The sequence below is a fragment of the Denticeps clupeoides genome, unplaced genomic scaffold, assembly GCF_900700375.1.
Source record: "Denticeps clupeoides unplaced genomic scaffold, fDenClu1.1, whole genome shotgun sequence".
NCBI classification, from domain to species: domain Eukaryota; kingdom Metazoa; phylum Chordata; class Actinopteri; order Clupeiformes; family Denticipitidae; genus Denticeps; species Denticeps clupeoides.
In genome coordinates, this window is record NW_021629869.1 from 14,113 (window position 1) to 32,547 (window position 18,435).

The following is an 18,435-nucleotide window of genomic DNA, read 5'->3' on the forward strand; positions in this document are numbered from 1 at the left end:
AAAATGAAGTTTTTTTGCATCGCTTTGTTAGTTTTTTTCTAAAGTAAGTTAAGAGGTATTTTCACTCTGTATATGTTTTCAAACCTAGGTTGTTTAAAGTCCAAGATTTTGAAGCAGAGATTGCTTACGGCAATACCAGCCCAAGAACGCCCGGTCTCGTCTGATCTCGGAAGCTAAGAAGGCTTGGGCCTGGTTAGATACTTGGATGGGAGACCTCCTGGGAATACCAGGTGCTGTAAGCTTTAACTGTTGAAAAACTTTTTAAAATGAAGTTTTTTTGCATCGCTTTGTTACTTTTTATCTAAAGTAAGTTAAGAGGTATTTCACTCTGTGATATGTTTTCAAGCCTAGGTTGTTTAAAGTCCAAGATTTTCAAGTAGAGATTGCTTACAGCCATACCAGCCCAAGAACGCCCGGTCTCGTCTGATCTCGGAAGCTAAGAAGGCTTGGGCCTGGTTAGTACTTGGATGGGAGACCTCCTGGGAATACCAAGTGCTGTAAGCTTTAACTGTTGAAAACTTTTTAAAATGAAGTTTTTTTGCATCGCTTTGTTAGTTTTTTCTTAAGTAAGTTAAGAGGTATTTTCACTCTGTGATATGTTTTCAAACCTAGGTGTTTAAAGTACAAGATTTTGAAGCAGAGATTGCTTACGGCCATACCAGCCCAAGAACGCTCAGTCTCGTCTGATCTCGGAAGCTAAGAAGGCTTGGGCCTGGTTAGTACTTGGATGGGAGACCCTCATGGGAATACCAGGTTCTGTAAGCTTTAACTGTTGAAAAACTTTTTAAAATTAAGTTTTTTTGCATCGCTTTGTTAGTTTTTTTCTAAAGTAAGTTAAGAGGTATTTTCACTCTGTGATATGTTTTCAAGCCTAGGTTGTTTAAAGTCCAAGATTTTCAAGTAGAGATTGCTTACAGCCATACCAGCCCAAGAACGCCCGGTCTCGTCTGATCTCGGAAGCTAAGAAGGCTTGGGCCTGGTTAGTACTTGGATGGGAGACCTCCTGGGAATACAAGTGTTGTAAGCCTTAACTGTTGAAAAACTTTTTAAAATGAAGTTTTTTTGCATCGCTTTGTTAGTTTTCACCTAAAGTAAGTTAAGAGGTATTTTCACTCTGTGATATGTTTTCAAGCCTAGGTTGTTAAAGTCCAAGATTTTCAAGAAGCAATTGCTTACGGCCATACCAGCCCAAGAACGCCCGGTCTCGTCTGATCTCGGAAGCTAAGAAGGCTTGGGCCTGGTAAGTACTTGGATGGGAGACCTCCTGGGAATACCAGGTGCTGTAAGCTTTAACTGTTGAAAAACTTTTTAAATGAAGTTTTTTTGCATCGCTTTGTTAGTTTTTTTCTAAAGTAAGTTAAGAGGTATTTTCACTCTGTTATATGTTTTCAAGCCAAGTTTTTTTTAAAGTCCAAGATTTTGAAGCAGAGATTGCTTATGGCCATACCAGCCCAAGAACGCCCGGTCTCGTCTGATCTCGGAAGCTAAGAAGGCTTGGGGCCTGGTTAGTACTTGGATGGGAGACCTCCTGGGAATACCAGGTGCTGTAAGCTTTAACTGTTGAAAAACTTTTTAAAATTAATTTTTTTTGCATCACTTTGTTAGTTTTTATCTAAAGTAAGTTAAGAGGTATTTTCACTCTGTGATATGTTTTCAAGCCTAGGTTGTTTAAAGTCCAAGATTTTCAAGTAGAGATTGCTTACAGCCATACCAGCCCAAGAACGCCCAGGTCTCGTCTGATCTCGGAAGCTAAGAAGGCTTGGGCCTGCTTAGTACTGGATGGGAGACCTCCTGGGAATACCAAGTGCTGTAAGCTTTAACTGTTGAAAAACTTTTTAAATGAAGTTTTTTGCATCGCTTTGTTAGTTTTTTTCTAAAGTAAGTTAAGAGGTATTTTCACTCTGTGATATGTTTTCAAGCCTAGGTTGTTTAAAGTCCAAGATTTTCAAGCAGCAATTGCTTACGGCCATACCAGCCCAAGAACGCCCGGTCTCGTCTGATCTCGGAAGCTAAGAAGGCTTGGGCCTGGTTAGTACTTGGATGGGAGACCTCCTGGGAATACCAGGTGCTGTAAGCTTTAACTGTTGAAAAAACTTTTAAAATGAATTTTTTTTGCATCGCTTTGTTAGTTTTTATCTAAAGTAAGTTAAGAGGTATTTTCACTCTATGATATGTTTTCAAGCCTAGGTTGTTTTAAAGTCCAAGATTTTCAAGCAGAGATTGCTTACGGCCATACCAGCCCAAGAACGCCCGGTCTCGTCTGATCTCGGAAACTAAGAAGGCTTAGGCCTGGTTAGTACTTGGATGGGAGACCTCCTGGGAATACCAGGTGCTTGTAAGCTTTAACTGTTGAAAAACTTTTTAAAATGAAGTTTTTTTGCATCGCTTTGTTAGTTTTTATCTAAAGTAAGTTAAGAGGTATTTTCACTCTGTGATATGTTTTCAAGCCTAGGTTGTTTAAAGTCCAAGATTTTCAGGCAGAGATTGCTTACGGCCATACCAGCCCAAGAACGCCCGGTCTCGTCTGATCTCGGAAGCTAAGAAGGCTTGGGCCTGGTTAGTACTTGGATGGGAGACCTCCTGGGAATACCAGGTGCTGTAAGCTTTAACTGTTGAAAAACTTTTTAAAATGAAGTTTTTTTGCATCGCTTTGTTAGTTTTATCTAAAGTAAGTTAAGAGGTACTTTCACTCTGTGAATATGTTTTCAAGCCTAGGTTGTTTAAAGTCCAAGATTTTCAGGCAGAGATTGCTTACGGCCATACCAGCCCAATGAACGCCCGGTCTCGTCTGATCTCGGAAGCTAAGAAGGCTTGGGCCTGGTTAGTACTTGGATGGGAGACCTCCTGGGAATACCAGGTGCTGTAAGCTTTAATTGTTGAAAAACTTTTAAAATGAAGTTTTTTGCATCGCTTTGTTAGTTTTTATCTAAGTAAGTTAAGAGGTATTTTCACTCTGTGATATGTTTTCAAGCCTAGGTTGTTTAAAGTCCAAGATTTTCAAGCAGAGATTGCTTACGGCCATACCAGCCCAAGAACGCCCGGTCTCGTCTGATCTCGGAAGCTAAGAAGGCTGGGCCTAGGTTAGTACTTGGATGGGAGACCTCCTGGGATACCAGGTGCTTTAACTGTTGAAAAATTTTTTAAAATGAAGTTTTTTTTGCATCGCTTTGTTAGTTTTTATCTAAAGTAAGTTAAGAGGTATTTTCACTCTGTGATATGTTTTCAAGCCTAGGTTGTTTAAAGTCCAAGATTTTCAATCAGAGATTGCTTACGGCCATACCAGCCCAAGAACGCCCTGGTCTCGTCTGATCTCGGAAGCTAAGAAGGCTTGGGCCTGGTTAGTACTTGGATGGGAGACCTCCTGGGAATACCAGGTGCTGTAAGCTTTAACTGTTGAAAAACTTTTTAAAATGAAGTTTTTTTGCATCGCTTTGTTAGTTTTTATCTAAAGTAAGTTAAGAGGTATTTTCACTCTGTGATATGTTTTCAAGCCTAGGTTGTTTAAAGTCCAAGATTTTCAAGCAGAGATTGCTTACGGCCATACCAGCCCAAGAACGCCCGGTCTCGTCTGATCTCGGAAGCTAAGAAGGCTTGGGCCTGGTTAGTACTTGGATGGGAGACCTCCTGGGAATACCAGGTGCTGTAAGCTTTAACTGTTGAAAAACTTTTTAAAATGAAGTTTTTTTGCATCGCTTTGTTAGTTTTTATCTAAAGTAAGTTAAGAGGTATTTTCACTCTGTGATATGTTTTCAAGCCTAGGTTGTTTAAAGTCCAAGATTTTCAAGCAGAGATTGCTTACGGCCATACCAGCCCAAGAACGCCCGGTCTCGTCTGATCTCGGAAGCTAAGAAGGCTTGGGCCTGGTTAGTACTTGGATGGGAGACCTCCTGGGAATACCAGGTGCTTTAACTGTTTGAAAAACTTATTTAAAATGAAGTTTTTTTGCATTCGCTTTGTTAATTTTTATCTAAAGTAAGTTAAGAGGTATTTTCACTCTGTGATATGTTTTCAAGCCTAGGTTGTTAAAGTCCAAGATTTTCAAGCAGAGATTGCTTACGGCCATACAAGCCCAAGAACGCCCATGTCTCGTCTGATCTCGGAAGCTAAGAAGGCCTTGGGCTGGTTAGTACTTGGATGGGAGACCTCCTGGGAATACCAGGTGCTGTAAGCTTTAATCTGTTGAAAAAAAATTTAAAATGAATTTTTTTTGCATCGCTTTGTAGTTTTTATCTAAAGTAAGTTAAGAGGTATTTTCACTCTGTGATATGTTTTCATGCCTAGGTTGTTTTAAAGTCCAAGATTTTCAATCAGAGATTGCTTACGGCCATACCAGGACCAAGAACGCCCGGTCTCGTTCTGATCTCGGAAGCTAAGAAGGCTTGGGCCTGGTTAGTTACTTGGATGGGAGACCTCTAGGAATACCAGGTGCAGGAAGCTTTAACTGTTGAAAAACTTTTTAAAATGAAGTTTTTTTGCATCGCTTTGTTAGTTTTTATCTAAAGTAAGTTAAGAGGTACTTTCACTCTGTGAAATGTTTTCAAGCCTAGGTTGTTTCAAAGTCCAAGATTTTCAAGCAGAGATTGCTTACGGCCATACCAGCCCATGAACGCCCGGTCTTTTATGATCTTGGAAGCTAAGAAAGGCTTGGGCTTTGTTAGTACTTGGATGGGAGACCTCCTGGGAATACCAGGTGCTGTAAGCTTTAACTGTTGAAAAACTTTTTAAATGAAGTTTTTTTGCATCGCTTTGTTAGTTTTTATCTAAAGTAAGTTAAGAGGTATTTTCACTCTGTGAAATGTTTTGAAGCCTAGGTTGTTCAAAGTCCAAGATTTTCAAGCAGAGATTGCTTACGGCCATACCAGCCCATGAACAGCCCGGTCTCGTCTGATCTCGGAAGCTAACAAGGCTTGGGCCTGGTTAGTACTTGATGGGAGACCTCCTGGGAATACCAGGTGCTGTAAGCTTTAACTGTTGAAAAAACTTTTAAAATGAATTTTTTTTGCATCGCTTTGTTAGTTTTTATCTAAAGTAAGTTAAGAGGTATTTTCACTCTGTGATATGTTTTCAAGCCTAGGTTGTTTAAAGTCCAAGATTTTCAAGCAGAGATTGCTTACAGCTTAAGCAGCCTAAGAACGCCCGGTCTCGTCTGATCTCGGAAGCTAAGAAGGCTTGGGCCTGGTTAGTACTTGGATGGGAGACCTCCTGGGAATACCAGGTGCTGTAAGCTTTAACTGTTGAAAAACTTTTTAAAATGAATTTTTTTTGCATCGCTTGTTAGTTTTTATCTAAAGTAAGTTAAGAGGTATTTTCACTCTGTGATATGTTTTCAAGCCTAGGTTGTTTAAAGTCCAAGATTTTCAAGCAGAGATTACTTACGGCCATACCAGCCCAAGAACGCCCGGTCTCGTCTGATCTCGGAAGCTAAGAAGGCTTGGGCCTGGTTTAGTACTTGGATGGGAGACCTCCTGGAATACCAGGTGCTGTAAGCTTTAATCTGTTGAAAAACTTTTTAAAATGAAGTTTTTTTGCATCGCTTTGTTAGTTTTTATCTAAAGTAAGTTAAGAGGTATTTTCACTCTGTGATATGTTTTCAAGCCTAGGTTGTTTAAAGTCCAAGATTTTCAAGCAGAGATTGCTTACGGCCATACCAGCCCAAGAACGCCCGGTCTCGTCTGATCTCGGAAGCTAAGAAGGCTTGGGCCTGTTTAGTACTTGGATGGGAGACCTCCTGGGATACCAGGTGCTGTAAGCTTTAACTGTTGAAAAACTTTTTAAAATGAATTTTTTTTGCATCGCTTGTTAGTTTTTATCTAAAGTAAGTTAAGAGGTATTTTCACTCTGTGATATGTTTTCAAGCCTAGGTTGTTTAAAGTCCAAGATTTTCAAGCAGAGATTGCTTACGGCCATACCAGCCCAAGAACGCCCGGTCTCGTCTGATCTCGGAAGCTAAGAAGGCTTGGGTCTGGTTAGTACTTGGATTGGAGACCTCCTGGGAATACCAGGTGCTGTAAGCTTTATCTGTTGAAAAACTTTTAAAATGAAGTTTTTTTGCATCGCTTTGTTTAGTTTTTTATCTAAAGTAAGTTAAGAGGTATTTTCACTCTGTGATATGTTTTCAAGCCTAGGGTTGTTAAAAGTCCAAGATTTTCAAGCAGAGATTGCTTACGGCCATACCCAGCCCAAGAACGCCCGGTCTCGTCTGATCTCGAAAGCTAAGAAGGCTTGGGCCTGTTTAGTACTTGGATGGGAGACCTCCTGGGATAACCAGGTGCTTTAACTGTTGAAAAACTTTTTAAAATGAAGTTTTTTTGCATCGCTTTGTTAGTTTTTATCTAAAGTAAGTTAAGAGGTATTTTCACTCTGTGATATGTTTTCAAGCCTAGTTGTTTAAAGTCCAAGATTTTCAAGCAGAGATTGCTTACGGCCATACCAGCCCAAGAACGCCCGGTCTCGTCTGATCTCGGAAGCTAAGAAGGCTTGGGCCTGGTTAGTACTTGGATGGGAGACCTTCCTGGGAATACCAGGTGCTGTAAGCTTTAACTGTTGAAAAACTTTTAAAATGAAGTTTTTTGCATCGCTTTGTTAGTTTTATCTAAAGTAAGTTAGGAGGTATTTTCACTCTGTGATATGTTTTCAAGCCTAGGTTGTTTAAGTCCAAGATTTTCAAGCAGAGATTGCTTACGGCCATACCAGCCCAAGAACGCCCGGTCCCGTCTGATCTCGGAAGCTAAGAAGGCTTAGGACCTGTTTAGTACTTGAATGGGAGACCTTCCGGGGATACAGGTGCTAGCTTTAACTGTTGAAAAACTTTTTAAAATGAAGTTTTTTTTGCATCGCTTTGTTAGTTTTTATCTAAAGTAAGGTTAAGAGGTATTTTCACTCTGTGATATGTTTTCAAGCCTAGGTTGTTTAAAGTCCAAGATTTTCAAGCAGAGATTACTTACGGCCATACCAGCCCAAGAACGCCCGGTCTCGTCTGATCTCGGAAGCTAAGAAGGCTTGGGCCGGTTAATACTTGGATGGGAGACCTCCTGGGAATTACCAGGTGCTGTAAGCTTTAACTGTTTGAAAACTTTTTTAAAATGAAGTTTTTTTGCATCGACTTTGTTATTTTTTATCTAAAGTAAGTTAAGACGTATTTTCACTCTGTGTTATGTTTTCAAGCCTAGGTTGTTTTTAAGTCCAAGATTTTCAAGCAGAGACTGCTTACGGCCATACCAGCCAAAGAACGCCCGGTCTCGTCTGATCTCGGAAGCTAAGAAGGCTTGGGCCTGGTTAGTACTTGGATGGGAGACCTTCCTGGGATTACCAGGTGCTTTAACTGTTGAAAACCTTTTTGAAATTAATTTTTTGCATCGCTTTGTTAGTTTTATCTAAAGTAAGTTAAGGAGGTATTTTCACTCTGTGATAATTTTTCAAGCCTAGGTTGTTTAAATGTCCAAGATTTTCAAGCAAGAGATTGCTTACAAAGGCCATACCAGCCCAAGAACGCCCGGTCTCGTCTGATCTCGGAAGCTAAGAAGGCTTGGGCCTGGTTAGTACTTGGATGGGAGACCTCCTGGGAATACCAGGTGGCGTTAACTGTTGAAAACTTTTTAAAATGAAGTTTTTTTGCAATCAGCTTTGTTAGTTTTATCTAAAGTAAGTTAAGAGGTATTTTCACTCTGTGATATGTTTTCAAGCCTAGGTTGTTTAAAGTCCAAGATTTTCAAGCAGAGATTGCTTACGGCCATACCAGCCCAAGAACGCCCGGTCTCGTCTGATTTCGGAAGCTAAGAAGGCTTGGGGCCTGTTTAGTACTTGGAGTGGAGACCTCCTGGGAATTACAGGTGCTGTAAGCTTTAACTGTTTAAAACTTTTAAATGATTTTTTTTGGCATCACTTTGTTAGTTTTATCTAAAAGTAAGTTAAGAGGTACTTTTCACTCTGTAATATGTTTTCAAGCCTAGGTTGTTTAAGTCCAAGATTTTCAAGCAGAGATTGCTTACGGCCATACCAGCCAAGAACGCCCGTCTCGTCTTGATTTCGGAAAGCTAAGAAGGCTTGGGCCTGTTAGTACTTGGAGGGGAGACCTCCTGGGAATTACAGGTGCTGTAAGCTTTAACTGTTGAAAAACTTTTTGAAATGAATTTTTTTTGCATCGCTTTGTTAGTTTTTATCTAAAGTAAGTTAAGAGGTACTTTTACTCTGTGAAATGTTTCAAGCCTAGGTGTTCACAGTCCAAGATTTTCAAGCGAGATTGCTTACGGCCATACCAGCCCATGAACGCCCGGTCTCTTTTATGATTTGGAAGCTAAGAAGGCTTGGCCTGGTTAGTACTTGGATGGGAGACCTCCTGGGAATACCCAGGTGCTGTAAGCTTTAACTGTTGAAAAACTTTTTAAAATGAAGTTTTTTTGCATCGCTTTGTTAGTTTTTTTCTAAAGTAAGTTAAGAGGTACTTTCACTCTGTGATAATGTTTTGCAAGCCTAGGTTGTTTCAAAGTCCAAGATTTTCAAGCAGAGATTGCTTACGGCCATACCAGCCCATGAACGCCCGGTCTCGTCTGATCTCGGAAGCTAACAAGGCTTGGGCCTGGTTAGTACTTGGATGGGAGACCTCCTGGGAATACCAGGTGCTGTAAGCTTTAACTGTTGAAAAACTTTTTAAAATGAATTTTTTGCATCGCTTTGTTAGTTTTTATCTAAAGTAAGTTAAGAGGTATTTTCACTCTGTGATATGTTTTCAAGCCTAGGTTGTTTAAAGTCCAAGATTTTCAAGCAGAGGATTACTTACGGCCATACCAGCCCAAGAACGCCCGGTCTCGTCTGATCTCGGAAGCTAAGAAGGCTTGGGTCTGGTTAGTACTTGGATGGGAGACCTCCTGGGAATACCAGGTGCTGTAAGCTTTATCTGTTGAAAAACTTTTTAAATGAAGTTTTTTTGCATCGCTTTGTAGTTTTTATCTAAAGTAAGTTAAGAGGTATTTTAACTCTGTGATATGTTTTCAAGCCTAGGTTGTTTAAAGTCCAAGATTTTCAAGCAGAGATTGCTTACGGCCATACCAGCCCAAGAACGCCCGGTCTCGTCTGATCTCGGAAGCTAAGAAGGCTTGGGCCTGGTTAGTACTTGGATGGGAGACCTCCTGGGAATACCAGGTGCTGTAAGCTTTAACTGTTGAAAAACTTTTTAAAATGAAGTTTTTGCATCGCTTTGTTAGTTTTTATCTAAAGTAAGTTAGGAGGTATTTTCACTCTGTGATATGTTTTCAAGCCTAGGTTGTTTAAAGTCCAAGATTTTCAAGCAGAGATTGCTTACGGCCATACCAGCCCAAGAACGCCCGGTCCCGTCTGATCTCGGAAGCTAAGAAGGCCTTAGAGCCTGTTTAGTACTTGGATGGGAGACCTTCCTGGGAATACCAGGTGCTGTAGCTTTAACTGTTGAAAAACTTTTTAAAATGAAGTTTTTTTGCATCGCTTTGTTAGTTTTTATCTAAAGTAAGTTAAGAGGTATTTTCACTCTGTGATATGTTTTCAAGCCTAGGTTGTTTAAAGTCCAAGATTTTCAAGCAGAGATTACTTACGGCCATACCAGCCAAAGAACGCCCAGTCTCGTCTGATCTCGGAAGCTAAGAAGGCTTAGTACTTGGATGGGAGACCTCCTGGGAATACCAGGTGCTGTAAGCTTTAACTGTTGAAATTTTTTTTTAAATGAAGTTTTTTGCATCGCTTTGTTAGTTTTTATCTAAAGTAAGTTAAGAGGTATTTCACTCTGTGATATGTTTTCAAGCCTAGGTTGTTTAAAGTCCAAGATTTTCAAGCAGAGATTGCTTACGGCCATACCAGCCCAAGAACGCCCGGTCTCGTCTGATCTCGGAAGCTAAGAAGGCTTGGGCCTGGTTAGTACTTGGATGGGAGACCTCCTGGGAATACCAGGTGCTGTAAGCTTTAACTGTTGAAAAACTTTTTAAAATGAAGTTTTTTTGCATCGCTTTGTTAGTTTTTATCTAAAGTAAGTTAAGAGGTATTTTCACTCTGTGATATGTTTTCAAGCCTAGGTTGTTTAAAGTCCAAGATTTTCAAGCAGAGATTGCTTACGGCCATACCAGCCCAAGAACGCCCGGTCTCGTCTGATCTCGGAAGCTAAGAAGGCTTGGGCCTGGTTAGTACTTGGATGGGAGACCTCCTGGGAATACCAGGTGCTGTAAGCTTTAACTGTTGAAAAACTTTTTAAAATGAAGTTTTTTTGCATCGCTTTGTTAGTTTTTATCTAAAGTAAGTTAAGAGGTATTTTCACTCTGTGATATGTTTTCAAGCCTAGGTTGTTTAAAGTCCAAGATTTTCAAGCAGAGATTGCTTACAGCCATACCAGCCCAAGAACTCCCGGTCTCGTCTGATCTCGGAAGCTAAGAAGGCTTGGGCCTGGTTAGTACTTGGATGGGAGACCTCCTGGGATACCAGGTGCTTTAAACTGTTTTTAAAAACTTTTTAAAATGAATTTTTTTTGCATCACTTTGTTAGTTTTTATCTAAAGTAAGTTAAGAGGTATTTTCACTCTGTAATATGTTTTCAAGCCTAGGTTGTTTAAAGTCCAAGATTTTCAAGCAGAGATTGCTTACGGCCATACCAGCCCAAGAACGCCCGGTCTCGTCTGATCTCGGAAGCTAAGAAGGCTTGGGCCTGTTTAGTACTTGGAGGGGAGACCTCCTGGGAATTACAGGTGCTGTAAGCTTTAACTGTTGAAAAACTTTTTGAAAATGAAGTTTTTTCATCGCTTTGTTAGTTTTTACTAAAGTAAGTAAGAGGTATTTTCACTCTGTGATATGTTTTCAAGCCTAGGCTGTTAAAGTCCAAGATTTTCAAGTAGAGATTGCTTACAGCCATACCAGCCCAAGAACGCCCGGTCTCGTCTGATCTCGGAAGCTAAGAAGGCTTGGGCCTGGTTAGTACTTGGATGGGAGACCTCCTGGGAATACCAAGTGCTGTAAGCTTTAACTGTTGAAAAACTTTTTTAAAATGAAGTTTTTTGCATTGCTTTGTTAGTTTTCACCTAAAGTAAGATAAGAGGTATTTTCACTCTGTGATATGTTTTCAAGCCCTAGGTTGTTTAAAGTCCAAGATTTTCAAGCAGCAAATTGCTTACGGCACATACCAGCCCAAGAACGCCCGGTCTCGTCTGATCTCGGAAGCTAAGAAGGCTTGGGCCTGGTTAGTACTTGGATGGGAGACCTCCTGGGAATACCAGGTGCTGTAAGCTTTAACTGTTGAAAAACTTTTTAAAATGAAGTTTTTTGCATTGCTTTGTTAGTTTTTATCTAAGTAAGTTAAGAGCTATTTTCACTCTGTGATATGTTTTCAAGCCTAGGTTGTTTAAAGTCCAAGATTTTCAAGCAGAGATTACTTACGGCCATACCAGCCCAAGAACGCCCGGTCTCGTCTGATCTCAGAAGCTAAGAAGGCTTGGGCCTGGTTTTTTTTGCATCGCTTTGTTAGTTTTATCTAAAGTAAGTTAAGAGGTATTTTCACTCTGTGATATGTTTTCAAGCCTAGGTTGTTTAAAGTCCAAGATTTTCAAGCAGAGATTGCTTACGGCCCATACCAGCCCAAGAACGCCCGGTCTCGTCTGATCTCGGAAGCTAAGAAGGCTTGGGCCTGGTTAGTACTTGGATGGGAGACCTCCTGGGATACCAGGTGCTTTAACTGTTGAAAAACTTTTTAAAATGAAGTTTTTTTGCATCGCTTTGTTAGTTTTATCTAAAGTAAGTTAAGAGGTATTTTCACTCTGTGATATGTTTTCAAGCCTAGGTTGTTTAAAGTCCAAGATTTTCAAGCAGAGATTGCTTACGGCCATACCAGCCCAAGAACGGCCCGGTCTCGTCTGATCTCGGAAGCTAAGAAGGCTTGGGCCTGGTTAGTACTTGGATGGGAGACCTCCTGGGAATACCAGCTGCTGTAAGCTTTAACTGTTGAAAAACTTTTTAAAATGAAGTTTTTTTGCATCGCTTTGTTAGTTTTTATCTAAAGTAAGTTAAGAGGTATTTTCACTCTGTGATATGTTTTCAAGCCTAGGTTGTTTTAAAGTCCAAGATTTTCAAGCAGAGATTGCTTACGGCCATACCAGCCCAAGAACGCCCGGTCTCGTCTGATCTCGGAAGCTAAGAAGGCTTTGGCCTGGTTAGTACTTGGAAGGAAGACCTCCTGGGAATACCAGGTGCTGTAAGCTTTAACTGTTGAAAAACTTTTTAAAATGAAGTTTTTTTTGCATCGCTTTGTTAGTTTTTATCTAAAGTAAGTTAAGAGGTATTTTCACTCTGTGATATGTTTTCAAGCCTAGGCTGTTTAAAGTCCAAGATTTTCAAGCAGAGATTGCTTACGGCCATACCAGCCCAAGAACGCCCGGTCTCGTCTGATCTCGGAAGCTAAGAAGGCTTGGGCCTGGCTAGTACTTGGATGGGAGACCTCCTGGGAATACCAGGTGCTGTAAGCTTTAACTGTTGAAAAACTTTTTAAAATGAAGTTTTTTTGCATCGCTTTGTTAGTTTTTTCTAAAGTAAGTTAAGAGGTATTTTCACTCTGTGATATGTTTTCAAACCTAGGTTGTTTAAAGTCCAAGATTTTGAAGCAGAGATTGCTTACGGCCATACCAGCCCAAGAACGCCCGGTCTCGTCTGATCTCGGAAGCTAAGAAGGCTTGGGCCTGGTTAGTACGTGGATGGGAGACCTCCTGGGAATACCAGGTGCTGTAAGCTTTAACTGTTTAAAAACTTTTTAAAATGAAGTTTTTTTGCATCGCTTTGTTAGTTTTTATCTAAAGTAAGTTAAGAGGTATTTTCACTCTGTGATGTGTTTTCAAGCCTAGGTTGTTTAAAGTCCAAGATTTTCAAGCAGAGATTGCTTACAGCCATACCAGCCCAAGAACGCCCGGTCTTGTCTGATCTCGGAAGCTAAGAAGGCTTGGGCCTGGTTAGTACTTGGATGGGAGACCTCCTGGGAATACCAGGTGCTGTAAGCTTTAACTGTTGAAAAACTTTTAAAATGAAGTTTTTTTGCATCGCTTTGTTAGTTTTTATCTAAAGTAAGTTAAGAGGTATTTTCACTCTGTGATATGTTTTCAAGCCTAGGTTGTTTAAAGTCCAAGACTTTCAAGCAGAGATTGCTTACGGCCATTCCACCTAGCATTCCCAGGAGGTCTCCCATCCAAGTACTAACCAGGCCCAAGCCTTCTTAGCTTCCGAGATCAGACGAGACCGGGCGTTCTTGGGCTGGTACGGCCGTAAGCAATCTCTTGAAAAAGAGAAAAGATCCGGTTAGCAACAGTTGTGTAGACAAAAAGCCTTGTTGATGTCACAGGATAAAGGGCAGACTCAAAATGTCAGAACAACCAATGTATGTGGACAGTGTTGGGGAAGTGACGGAATGCATTGTACCGTTTAAATGAGTGATAATCAGAATACAGTTACTTTGCTAAAATAAATGTATACACGGCTGTCTGATCAGCGCTGCCACCAGGACGACCCCCGTTCCAGAGCAAGCACAAGTGTGCGTAATAGTGCGCGTAACAGTGCCAAACGTTACCACAAAATATTCAATTTTCTCCAAGTACAGTATGAGTGTGAGGAATAATTAATTCATGCATTTTTATAATACTTTTTTAAAAATTATCTCGGTATTGTTCACTGATAAGACCTGGTAAGACCTCATTATTTAGTAAACTTAGTGTTTGTTTTTTTGCAAGCATTAGAAAAGCAGCACCTCATATGTTTATGCCAATTGTTAGCCAATTATTGGATTTTTTTGGGGGATTTAAGTTTTTCAACCAAACAGTTCAGGACTGACACCTTAGAGGGTTCTTGTAAATGGCCATGAAGTAATGTTGCTGGGTTGCATTAAAACATATATTGTCTTGTGTTTAAAAAGATATGTGGTGGTTGTCATATGTTGTCATTGTCACATCAAGTTTAAAATATCTGATTTGTATTGAAAGATCTTTAGTATTTTCAAGTTATTTGTGGAAGAGTAATATTGACAGTAAATGCCAAAAAGTATATTTAAATTTTTTTTTTATTCTACTTGATTAACTAGAAAACTGAAGACTGGAGAATTATCAAAACAATTTAACATTCTGTTGGTAGGGTCAAAATGTGGTGTAATCATTATGTAAGCATGGATGCATCCAACCCTGGATCTAGTGGTTCAGGCTGGTGTTGGTCTCTCAGGGGGGGGGCTGTCCATGTAACTACCGATTGTAAGTCACTCTGGATAAGGCTGTCTGATAAATACCATAGATGTACACATAAATTAGTATTGCTGCTGACATGTCCCATTCCCTTATTACCACAGTGTACCCCCCCCCCTTTTTTTTTTGATGGCTACTTAAATACAGCATAATACACCAAGTCACAAAGCTCAAACTATCTCAGACTAGTTACTTGAACATGACATTGAGTTCGCTGTACTCTACATTCACCAGGTCTCAATCCAAACAGAACACCTTCGGATATTGGCTTCGGATATCATAGACAACCAGCAGACAAATCTGCCGCAGCTACATGATGCTATCATGTCTGTATGGCTCAATATATCTGAGGAATATTTCCACACCTTTTTGAGGCTATGCCATGAAGAATAAGGTGGTTCTAAAGGCATAAGGTGGTTCACCCGAGTACTAACGAGGTCTACCTAATAATATGACCAGCGAGAATCAATCATACAGATAGAAAATCTGCATCAGAAGGATAAAAAAATACAAATATACTGTAGAAAAAATATACAAATAAATAAACTTTAAATTCTTTGATATTATAGCCCTAAAGTTGCATGCCCCCTCCCTAAAAATCGCACCCCTTGATACGATTTCAGAAAATATGAAATTGTTAACATGAGAAATTTATTTGAAGTTACTTGATAATAATATTAAAAACCATGTCTAAAATATATATATGTCTGATGTGAACTATATTAAAAAGTGGTTAGAAAGTGTGTAGGTATATATTTTCAATATTATCATTACATAATCCATAGTGGAAAAACATGATTAAAAAGAATGTTGAAAAGTTTTTTCAATGTTCATAAATATATCAGTTTGATAAACAGAAGTCTGTGTGAGGTTCATTAAATAGAAATTATAGTTTGTTAACGTTTTTGTGCGGCATATCTTCTGAAAACCAAAGATGAGACACCTTTGGAGAACGGTTTGTTCATAAAACATTGTTACGATTAGTTTTTGTGTGGCATATCATCTGAAAACCATAGATGAGACACCTTTGGAGAAAGGTTTGTTCATAAATCAGCATTATGATTAGTTTTATTTTGGCATGGAAAAGTCTGTTTGTGTGTGTGTGTGTGCGAACAGGTTATGTCCTGTGTCAATGGTGTGATGCTTCCTACATACCATTATGTGATATATCTTTTGGAAAATGACTGATGGGATACCATATTCAGTAAGTATATTAACAGTGTTTGCATTGTATTAAAATTAGTATTGTGTTTAGTATGTGTTTAACACTGAAACAATAGGTTGAGTAAATCCTTGAGTGAAAAACAAGGTTTCTGTTTTAAAAGATAGTCTAAGGGTGTGTGAACTGTGGGTCTGTGTCATTGATATGAGGGGTTCGTAAACCACCAACAATGGTCATTTTTGGAAACATCAGTTTCAAGCGAGCACTAAATAGTAGTTGGTTATCTGCTGGGTGGTGAAGACCTTGTTACTGCCAATGAGGAGCGGTCACAAGCTGGGATGGTTTCAGAGGAAATTAACATTGTTAATAAATGTAGGATTTTATTTTTTCTGAAAAGAATCTTGAAAAAAATATTTCATGTTCATAAATATATCAGTTTGATAAACAAAAGTCTGTGTATGGTTCAACTAAATAAAAATGAGAGTTTATTAACGTTTTGTGTGTCATATCATCTGAAAACCATAAATGAAATACCTCTGGCTTGTTCATAAAACAGCGTGACGATTAGTTTTATTTTAGCAAGGAAAAGAAAAAGTATGTTGTGTGTGTGTGTGTGTGTGTGTGTGTGTGTGTGTGTGTGTCAATCATACAAATAGTAAATATACGAACAGTGAAGCCCTTCAGCATAAGAAGGTTAAAAAAATACAAATATACTGTAGAAAAAAATAACTGAAACTTTAAATTCTTGATATTATAGCCCTAAAAGTCACAACCCCCCTCTCTAAAAATCACACCTCTTGATACGATTTTAGAAAATATGAAATTGTTAACATGAGAAATTTATTTGAAGTTACTTGATAATAATAATAAAAAATCATGTCTAAAATATATATATGTCTGATGTGAACTACAACAACTACAAAAAGTGGTTAGAAGTGTGTAGGTATATTTTTCAATATTAAATGTTAGGTTTATATGTCAGTCTAACATTTACTAAACAAAGAGAAGAAAGACACAAAGCTTTTGAGTCCATTTTACTTGCAAGGAGAGCGAATGGAAGTCACGCCTTACAACAGACCTCCAAAAGCTCAGGCGTCCTTCATCGCATCTCCTTCTTTTATTTGGTAGGTTCATTAGGGTTCACATAAAACCACACCATATTAGTTAATAATTGTGTATTACACGTAGTCTTATGAATTGATCTTTGGTCGAGTCATGGTGACATGGTGACATGTTCATCTTCGTCTGTAGATTCTTCAGGTGATTGGACTCTGGTTCATCATAGTCTGCTTGTTGTTGGTCCTCAGGTCGCGGTCATGCTGTCCTGCAATCTTAAAACCTTTGATCTGAGATTTGTAATGATTAAGAGTTGTCAGTAATATTCCAAGGATTAATACATATTCGTGCTTAAAGGATATGAATAAAAGTAGTAATTGTATATTTCACACAAATATACAATGTGTTGTATATTTAAAATAAGTATTGTGTTTAAACTTGTTTTTCTTTAACTAGAAATCCTTTTAAACCATATATCATTAAAATATGGTTTTAAAAATAGTCTAAGTGTGTGTGTGTGTGTGTGTGTGTGTGTGTGTGTGTGTCAATATGAGACTCTGCAAGGTGTCGGGGAAGAATGTGAGATGAAACCGGGAAGGGAAGTGCGGTGGGGAAAGGGATGGCTTTGGGAGAAATGGGGTCATAAGCCATCAGCAATGGCCATAGTTGTAAACAAGTGATAAGAAATCTGTTTTAAAAGTTAGTCTAAGTGTATATGACATCTGTAATGCGACACAAGGGAGAGAGCGATAGACTGGGGCGAGAAGGTGCTGTGATGCTTCCTACATACAAAATGGGATTCTACCATATTCAGTCAGTATATGAATAGCGTATGCGTTTGTATTTTAAAATAAGTTTGTGTAAGTATTGTGTTTAAACGTGTTAAACACTGAAACAGTAGGTTGAGTAAAACCATACACTTAAAAATAAGGTTTCTGTTTTAAAAGTAGAGGTATACCGGTTTATGACCTCTCCCACAACAGCCATAGTTTGTAAACTAGTGATATGACATCTGTTTTTTTAAAAGCTTGTATAAGTGATTATATGACATCTAAGACTGTGAGAGGATGCGCTGGGTGTCCAAGGGTGAGAGAGGGGAGAGGGAAGGAGGTCATAAATTACGCGCTGGGTGTCCGGTGGAGAAGGGGAGAAGGTAGAAGGGTAGGTGGTCATAAATCATGCGCTTTTTCTTTATGCTGATATGTCATCAATCATTTTTGACATAAAGTATATTTTAATCACTACTTATACAGATACATATTTATGTTATTATTTTGTGATGCTATTACCTTCTGCTTCTGTCACTTTCTGCCGTGACAAGTGCAATTTCCCACTTGTGGGACTAATAAAGGTTTATCTTATCTTATCTTGCACTGGGACTGCTGTACAGGACCTCAATTTCGTCGTGCTGTAGTACTAAGTATGATTGTGCAATGACAATAACGTCTTTAAACTTAAATTTTCTCTGGCATTAGATTGAACAATGAAAGTCTCAGAAACGTCAATTTGCACATGTCAATAAATGTTTTTGTTCGGACTCAATCGATTAAAAGTGATTAGTCGCTAATAGGGCTTGCCATGATGCATATTTAAAACTATTTTCAATTTGTTACTTTTAAAAGCTATTTAAAATACAGAGACTTTTCCCGTCCACGTCGAATGGTGTAATATCATGCAAGTTAAAGGGAATAAATTGGATAATGAATCCAATGAGTGGATGCAAATTTTTCGACCAATGGTCTCCATGGCAACAGGTCAGTAACGGTCAGTCCGATTAATCAACGTGCTCCACTTCCACAACTCTGGTCGACCCGAAGCGGTTTACCTGCGCCAACAAAGCGAGACTGCGAGCGGGTCTGCAGATCCTCCCAGACGTTGAGGTAAAGCAGACTGTGATTTGTTCTGGAACCCTCTCTGGAACGTACTCAGCTCTTAGTGATGGCACACAGCTTCACGGTTAGAACTCTGTCAGGTTCTACAAGTGAAAGTGAAGTGATTGTCA

General features: G+C 39.2%; 25 non-coding genes and 23 pseudogenes across 25 annotated transcripts; 47 read left to right on the plus strand and 1 right to left on the minus strand.

Moving 5' to 3' along the window:
- Positions 1 to 122: 122 nt before the first annotated feature.
- Positions 123 to 242, plus strand: LOC114776125 (5S ribosomal RNA). Its single transcript, XR_003745369.1, has one exon. It is a non-coding gene; the product is annotated as a 5S ribosomal RNA (ribosomal RNA).
- Positions 243 to 385: 143 nt separating this feature from the next.
- On the plus strand, positions 386 to 504 carry LOC114776211 (5S ribosomal RNA). The gene has a single exon (XR_003745406.1). It is a non-coding gene; the product is annotated as a 5S ribosomal RNA (ribosomal RNA).
- Positions 505 to 645: 141 nt separating this feature from the next.
- LOC114776152 (uncharacterized) lies at positions 646 to 765 on the plus strand (annotated as a pseudogene).
- A 144-nt stretch (positions 766 to 909) lies between these two features.
- LOC114776127 (5S ribosomal RNA) lies at positions 910 to 1,027 on the plus strand. The gene has a single exon (XR_003745371.1). It is a non-coding gene; the product is annotated as a 5S ribosomal RNA (ribosomal RNA).
- Positions 1,028 to 1,170: 143 nt separating this feature from the next.
- LOC114776197 (5S ribosomal RNA) lies at positions 1,171 to 1,289 on the plus strand. Its single transcript, XR_003745393.1, has one exon. It is a non-coding gene; the product is annotated as a 5S ribosomal RNA (ribosomal RNA).
- Positions 1,290 to 1,433: 144 nt separating this feature from the next.
- On the plus strand, positions 1,434 to 1,553 carry LOC114776218 (5S ribosomal RNA). The gene has a single exon (XR_003745412.1). It is a non-coding gene; the product is annotated as a 5S ribosomal RNA (ribosomal RNA).
- Positions 1,554 to 1,697: 144 nt separating this feature from the next.
- On the plus strand, positions 1,698 to 1,816 carry LOC114776164 (uncharacterized; annotated as a pseudogene).
- A 142-nt stretch (positions 1,817 to 1,958) lies between these two features.
- Positions 1,959 to 2,077, plus strand: LOC114776188 (5S ribosomal RNA). Its single transcript, XR_003745384.1, has one exon. It is a non-coding gene; the product is annotated as a 5S ribosomal RNA (ribosomal RNA).
- A 145-nt stretch (positions 2,078 to 2,222) lies between these two features.
- Positions 2,223 to 2,342, plus strand: LOC114776148 (uncharacterized; annotated as a pseudogene).
- Positions 2,343 to 2,486: 144 nt separating this feature from the next.
- On the plus strand, positions 2,487 to 2,605 carry LOC114776189 (5S ribosomal RNA). Its single transcript, XR_003745385.1, has one exon. It is a non-coding gene; the product is annotated as a 5S ribosomal RNA (ribosomal RNA).
- A 144-nt stretch (positions 2,606 to 2,749) lies between these two features.
- Positions 2,750 to 2,869, plus strand: LOC114776208 (5S ribosomal RNA). The gene has a single exon (XR_003745403.1). It is a non-coding gene; the product is annotated as a 5S ribosomal RNA (ribosomal RNA).
- Positions 2,870 to 3,010: 141 nt separating this feature from the next.
- On the plus strand, positions 3,011 to 3,128 carry LOC114776172 (uncharacterized; annotated as a pseudogene).
- Positions 3,129 to 3,266: 138 nt separating this feature from the next.
- LOC114776220 (5S ribosomal RNA) lies at positions 3,267 to 3,386 on the plus strand. Its single transcript, XR_003745414.1, has one exon. It is a non-coding gene; the product is annotated as a 5S ribosomal RNA (ribosomal RNA).
- Positions 3,387 to 3,530: 144 nt separating this feature from the next.
- LOC114776190 (5S ribosomal RNA) lies at positions 3,531 to 3,649 on the plus strand. The gene has a single exon (XR_003745386.1). It is a non-coding gene; the product is annotated as a 5S ribosomal RNA (ribosomal RNA).
- A 144-nt stretch (positions 3,650 to 3,793) lies between these two features.
- LOC114776139 (uncharacterized) lies at positions 3,794 to 3,912 on the plus strand (annotated as a pseudogene).
- A 139-nt stretch (positions 3,913 to 4,051) lies between these two features.
- On the plus strand, positions 4,052 to 4,171 carry LOC114776159 (uncharacterized; annotated as a pseudogene).
- Positions 4,172 to 4,582: 411 nt separating this feature from the next.
- LOC114776169 (uncharacterized) lies at positions 4,583 to 4,702 on the plus strand (annotated as a pseudogene).
- A 143-nt stretch (positions 4,703 to 4,845) lies between these two features.
- On the plus strand, positions 4,846 to 4,964 carry LOC114776141 (uncharacterized; annotated as a pseudogene).
- A 144-nt stretch (positions 4,965 to 5,108) lies between these two features.
- On the plus strand, positions 5,109 to 5,227 carry LOC114776123 (5S ribosomal RNA). Its single transcript, XR_003745367.1, has one exon. It is a non-coding gene; the product is annotated as a 5S ribosomal RNA (ribosomal RNA).
- Positions 5,228 to 5,370: 143 nt separating this feature from the next.
- LOC114776149 (uncharacterized) lies at positions 5,371 to 5,489 on the plus strand (annotated as a pseudogene).
- A 145-nt stretch (positions 5,490 to 5,634) lies between these two features.
- Positions 5,635 to 5,752, plus strand: LOC114776225 (5S ribosomal RNA). Its single transcript, XR_003745419.1, has one exon. It is a non-coding gene; the product is annotated as a 5S ribosomal RNA (ribosomal RNA).
- Positions 5,753 to 5,895: 143 nt separating this feature from the next.
- On the plus strand, positions 5,896 to 6,014 carry LOC114776226 (5S ribosomal RNA). Its single transcript, XR_003745420.1, has one exon. It is a non-coding gene; the product is annotated as a 5S ribosomal RNA (ribosomal RNA).
- A 146-nt stretch (positions 6,015 to 6,160) lies between these two features.
- On the plus strand, positions 6,161 to 6,280 carry LOC114776177 (uncharacterized; annotated as a pseudogene).
- A 136-nt stretch (positions 6,281 to 6,416) lies between these two features.
- On the plus strand, positions 6,417 to 6,536 carry LOC114776215 (5S ribosomal RNA). The gene has a single exon (XR_003745410.1). It is a non-coding gene; the product is annotated as a 5S ribosomal RNA (ribosomal RNA).
- Positions 6,537 to 6,676: 140 nt separating this feature from the next.
- Positions 6,677 to 6,792, plus strand: LOC114776180 (uncharacterized; annotated as a pseudogene).
- A 146-nt stretch (positions 6,793 to 6,938) lies between these two features.
- On the plus strand, positions 6,939 to 7,057 carry LOC114776146 (uncharacterized; annotated as a pseudogene).
- Positions 7,058 to 7,204: 147 nt separating this feature from the next.
- Positions 7,205 to 7,324, plus strand: LOC114776167 (uncharacterized; annotated as a pseudogene).
- Positions 7,325 to 7,464: 140 nt separating this feature from the next.
- Positions 7,465 to 7,583, plus strand: LOC114776157 (uncharacterized; annotated as a pseudogene).
- A 138-nt stretch (positions 7,584 to 7,721) lies between these two features.
- On the plus strand, positions 7,722 to 7,841 carry LOC114776154 (uncharacterized; annotated as a pseudogene).
- Positions 7,842 to 7,982: 141 nt separating this feature from the next.
- LOC114776178 (uncharacterized) lies at positions 7,983 to 8,100 on the plus strand (annotated as a pseudogene).
- A 141-nt stretch (positions 8,101 to 8,241) lies between these two features.
- Positions 8,242 to 8,361, plus strand: LOC114776175 (uncharacterized; annotated as a pseudogene).
- Positions 8,362 to 8,508: 147 nt separating this feature from the next.
- LOC114776206 (5S ribosomal RNA) lies at positions 8,509 to 8,627 on the plus strand. The gene has a single exon (XR_003745401.1). It is a non-coding gene; the product is annotated as a 5S ribosomal RNA (ribosomal RNA).
- Positions 8,628 to 8,770: 143 nt separating this feature from the next.
- On the plus strand, positions 8,771 to 8,889 carry LOC114776217 (5S ribosomal RNA). The gene has a single exon (XR_003745411.1). It is a non-coding gene; the product is annotated as a 5S ribosomal RNA (ribosomal RNA).
- Positions 8,890 to 9,031: 142 nt separating this feature from the next.
- Positions 9,032 to 9,150, plus strand: LOC114776191 (5S ribosomal RNA). The gene has a single exon (XR_003745387.1). It is a non-coding gene; the product is annotated as a 5S ribosomal RNA (ribosomal RNA).
- Positions 9,151 to 9,292: 142 nt separating this feature from the next.
- On the plus strand, positions 9,293 to 9,414 carry LOC114776171 (uncharacterized; annotated as a pseudogene).
- Positions 9,415 to 9,808: 394 nt separating this feature from the next.
- LOC114776192 (5S ribosomal RNA) lies at positions 9,809 to 9,927 on the plus strand. Its single transcript, XR_003745388.1, has one exon. It is a non-coding gene; the product is annotated as a 5S ribosomal RNA (ribosomal RNA).
- A 144-nt stretch (positions 9,928 to 10,071) lies between these two features.
- Positions 10,072 to 10,190, plus strand: LOC114776193 (5S ribosomal RNA). Its single transcript, XR_003745389.1, has one exon. It is a non-coding gene; the product is annotated as a 5S ribosomal RNA (ribosomal RNA).
- A 144-nt stretch (positions 10,191 to 10,334) lies between these two features.
- Positions 10,335 to 10,452, plus strand: LOC114776145 (uncharacterized; annotated as a pseudogene).
- A 140-nt stretch (positions 10,453 to 10,592) lies between these two features.
- Positions 10,593 to 10,711, plus strand: LOC114776209 (5S ribosomal RNA). The gene has a single exon (XR_003745404.1). It is a non-coding gene; the product is annotated as a 5S ribosomal RNA (ribosomal RNA).
- A 140-nt stretch (positions 10,712 to 10,851) lies between these two features.
- LOC114776212 (5S ribosomal RNA) lies at positions 10,852 to 10,970 on the plus strand. Its single transcript, XR_003745407.1, has one exon. It is a non-coding gene; the product is annotated as a 5S ribosomal RNA (ribosomal RNA).
- Positions 10,971 to 11,116: 146 nt separating this feature from the next.
- On the plus strand, positions 11,117 to 11,236 carry LOC114776221 (5S ribosomal RNA). The gene has a single exon (XR_003745415.1). It is a non-coding gene; the product is annotated as a 5S ribosomal RNA (ribosomal RNA).
- Positions 11,237 to 11,563: 327 nt separating this feature from the next.
- On the plus strand, positions 11,564 to 11,682 carry LOC114776168 (uncharacterized; annotated as a pseudogene).
- A 136-nt stretch (positions 11,683 to 11,818) lies between these two features.
- Positions 11,819 to 11,938, plus strand: LOC114776131 (uncharacterized; annotated as a pseudogene).
- A 145-nt stretch (positions 11,939 to 12,083) lies between these two features.
- LOC114776130 (uncharacterized) lies at positions 12,084 to 12,202 on the plus strand (annotated as a pseudogene).
- Positions 12,203 to 12,347: 145 nt separating this feature from the next.
- On the plus strand, positions 12,348 to 12,466 carry LOC114776195 (5S ribosomal RNA). The gene has a single exon (XR_003745391.1). It is a non-coding gene; the product is annotated as a 5S ribosomal RNA (ribosomal RNA).
- Positions 12,467 to 12,609: 143 nt separating this feature from the next.
- On the plus strand, positions 12,610 to 12,728 carry LOC114776202 (5S ribosomal RNA). The gene has a single exon (XR_003745397.1). It is a non-coding gene; the product is annotated as a 5S ribosomal RNA (ribosomal RNA).
- A 144-nt stretch (positions 12,729 to 12,872) lies between these two features.
- Positions 12,873 to 12,991, plus strand: LOC114776207 (5S ribosomal RNA). The gene has a single exon (XR_003745402.1). It is a non-coding gene; the product is annotated as a 5S ribosomal RNA (ribosomal RNA).
- Positions 12,992 to 13,133: 142 nt separating this feature from the next.
- On the minus strand, positions 13,134 to 13,258 carry LOC114776162 (uncharacterized; annotated as a pseudogene).
- Between the last annotated feature and the right edge of the window lie 5,177 nt (positions 13,259 to 18,435).